Raw genomic sequence first — 3,504 nt, 5'->3', positions numbered from 1 at the left:
TCTCTCATTCCCAGAGAACAGCTCCTTGGCAGAGATATTCCAGTGGCCCTCAGAGAGAGGGGATTTAAATCTCCCATCACGCAATCAGTTCTCAGAAGAGAAAAGGCAACTTTCCTGGAAGTACTCCCACTATTCTAACCAAGCGCTCTCTGACCTCTCTGAGCCTCAGTCAGGCCCCATTCGTTGCTGATAACCATGTGTATTTCATCTGAAGTATAAATTAAATTTCACAGGTGGTTCCCCCACCCACCTCAACATTTTAGGCCTTTGAAAGGGGGTGAAAAAAAGCAAGCCCAACAGAACACTCCTAATCTAACAACATTACTGTTGGCTTTTTAATTAGAAATTTAATTAATGTGACTTAATTACCGCTTAATGAGCTTTCTTTATTAACACCGGTGTCTGTACCACTTCAGGGTGTGATCTTGTCAGATCTCCAAAGCTAAGCCGAGTTGGACTGACTCAATACTAGAGTAGGAGGCACTTAAAAAAAAAGTAAAAAATCCCTGGTGCTGCCAGAGGTGGCACCTGCACTTTGGTAGGTGGCGTTCTTGCCTAGCCTGAGTCTAGTACTAGGATAAGCTCTACAGTAGGAGGTGCCATTTTTAGATGAGATGTAAAGCAGAGATCTTGACCTCTGTTAGCACTTTACACAGGTGTTAAAAGTCTATTGTCTTGGCCACGTTCTAGTTGGAGAAATGACCGTTCCTTTGCCTACTTAAAATTTCGATTGGATCCAGTTTTCTCCACTCCTCTTAAGAACTATTGCACAATGATGCTGTGTACTGTTAAGATCGGTCTATGCTAGAGAACTTTAGCATCCCCATAAGTACCTGGACATTCCATGTCCTCACCAAACATTCTCAGTCCTGTTATTTATTAGCGGAGACGCGCATAAGAACAACTGCAGTTAAAGCTACCTAACAGTTCCCATTCTTAAGTGGCCTTTTCAGTTGCTTACAGCTTTGACCTTTGGAGCTGGAATTTTACCAGTCTGGTCTCTCCCTACTATTTTTGAAAAGTTTGGTTCAGTTTTTTCCCCTCAAAAAAATGCTTTTGCATGTCCTCTTTCCTTAAGCAGAGACAGGAACAGAAAGCAGGTCTCCTGACCTGTTCCCTAGCCCCAGAGCACACTAATGCTGCAGGACTGAAATACACCAACTTAGTATGGAAAACAGTGCTGGGTGCATGTAAAACTCTGCAACTCAAAGACTGATTTCAGCCGTGCATGTCTGTGCTGCCGTATGTTACACCTGCTAGCACCCAGGTCTCAGGAGAGGATATCAGACTAAATGAAAGCACCCCCAGCCACACTGAATTACAATACAGCTTATGAAAGTGATTTTTTATGATAACCTGCCTTGAGTGCTCCTTTAGCAACACAACTCCATTTGCTTTAAGGCCTGCTGAGCCTTGCTGCCATGCTCCCTGCTGTATGGTTCGTCAAATGCCCAGTGCTTCCTGCATGCAAAACAGCCACAGCCCTGTGCACGTTTTCTCCTGGGCAGCCACAGAATTAAGGTGTTTCTCCTGGCAGCCGGTCTTCCAAACCATTCCAAGAGGTCGGTCCAGTGTTACAGACTGCAGCTGAGCAGTACATTAAGGAAATGTCCTGGGACAGTTTCATTTGGAGCTGACATCTTTGAAGGGGGGCTGACACCTCGTGGAAAACTTAGAAACAAACCAGTTTGCTTCTATATCACGTTAGCTTCTCGTTTTCCTCTTCATCCATTCTCCTTGCATGAAAACATGGTACAGGGGGTTAGAGCACTAGCCTTTGACTCTGGAGACCTGGGGTCTATCCCCAGCTCTCCCACTGCCCTGCACCCTCTGTTCTGCTCTCTTTTTCCTTACACCCTGTATCTGTCTTGTGTGTAAGACCAAGATCTTCAGAGCAGGGCCTGTCTCTTAACTGTACATACATACAGCACCTAGGACAATGGAGATCACAGTTGGGGCTTCTAGGTACCATCATAACATAACAAAAGCTTTACTACATGTGAGCAGTCTCACTACGACCCCTGCTTCTTTGCTACTGAGAGTCAAACCTCTCTGTCATACAATCATCAACTGTCCTTGCATCAACCAAACTGGCTCCCACTTGAGGCTGGAGGCTCCTGCATTAAAGAGGCACCCACTGCTCTTCTGCCCACTGTGTCTAATCTGCTCTTGGACTTCAGGCAACTGCAGCAGATGGATGGGGGCCATGAAGCATGGACACCACAAATAAGGGCAGGGGATCTCAGCTGTGGGAAATGAGAGGCCATATGCTCTTGAATGTATTTGTCTGACACTTTAGGTCCATCTGAATGAAAGAAATGTGGCATTGCCACCAGCAGTTCAAAAGGCTGCAGTGCTTCTGGAAACACTTTGCCCCTAGCTCAACACTCATTGAGATTGAGAGGAAGCTTTAATTGGAATTGGGTTGGACCCTCTGTGTGCATATACAGAAGTGCTCTTAACCTGGCACAAGGCGTTGCTCATAATCACTCAAGCCACTGACTTGTGAAAGCATTAACCAGTATATCCTTGCAAGTGCACCTCTCAGGAGCAAGTCTCACCAACGTGTTTGCTTGCTCTGGCTCACGGCCACTTGGAGCAGTCCTAGCGTGGCCGGGAACAATAGAGTGCAGCAGGTTTTCAGCAACAGTTTTGGCAAATGTCTGCTCCCACCAGTTCCAGACAGTCTGAAAAGCAAAAAAAAAAAAAAAAAAAAAGTCTTGTGTGGCAAGGCGCCTTCTCAGTCTCCCCAGCCTCTGCTGCTTTTAGCCCTAGTGAGACAGGCTTGGGTAATGTGGTCCCTCTTGGGACACAGGGGAAGTCTGCTCCCCGTATCTCCACCAGTCCTGTTTAGAGTATTTTTACTACCTTGTGGGAGAGAGTACTGCCTCTCCTCCTGGTGAGGCTCACTGTCTTGCTGCTCCTGGCAGCAGGGCTCGGGCTCGGGCTCGGGCTCGGGCTCCTCCTCTCTCCACTCTCCCCCCTTCCTTCCTCCCAGGGAAGGGTTTAAAAAGGTCTCAGGCAGCCCCAGGTTGGAATCAGCTGATCCTAATTAACCTCAGGGTAGCTCCCCCTCAGTTGATTCTAATTTGCTACCTTGGTAACCCTTTCTCAGCTGAACCTGATTGACCTGTAGTTGCCTCCCAGTTGATAAAGAGGAGGGCCTTTTAACCCTCTGGGACTGATTCCTATCCCGCCCTTGCAGCTGTCTGTCCTGAGTTTATCACACTTGGCTCTGCTCATGACCCTGTCCATTCCCTGTACCTTCAGTGTGTCTCAGGCCAGAAATACTAAACAGGACACAAAAAGAGCCCTCTTTAAAAACAGAAAATTAGACAGATTCTCTCCCCCTCTAGAAACTATGATAGTGTCTCTTCCCACTGCTGTGAATGAACATGTCTCCTTCTCACATCTGCATTCTGCCAGTCAATGGGCTTCTCCTCACTACTGCTGTCTCAGACCAGGATGTCAATCACTAGATAAACAAGAGCCTTCTTGTTTAGC

At 47.0% G+C, this 3,504-nt stretch overlaps 1 long non-coding RNA gene across 1 annotated transcript; it reads right to left on the bottom strand.

Annotated features, from left to right (window-relative positions):
- Nucleotides 1-365: 365 nt before the first annotated feature.
- LOC120404964 lies at nucleotides 366-2,923 on the bottom strand. The gene is made up of 2 exons (XR_005598285.1): nucleotides 2,869-2,923; nucleotides 366-2,687 (listed from the first exon to the last, which is right to left on the bottom strand). It is a non-coding gene; the product is annotated as an uncharacterized LOC120404964 (long non-coding RNA).
- Between the last annotated feature and the right edge of the window lie 581 nt (nucleotides 2,924-3,504).

Source organism: Mauremys reevesii, linkage group 4 (genome assembly GCF_016161935.1).
Source record: "Mauremys reevesii isolate NIE-2019 linkage group 4, ASM1616193v1, whole genome shotgun sequence".
Taxonomy (NCBI): domain Eukaryota; kingdom Metazoa; phylum Chordata; order Testudines; family Geoemydidae; genus Mauremys; species Mauremys reevesii.
This window is presented reverse-complemented; position numbering and strand designations above follow the sequence as displayed.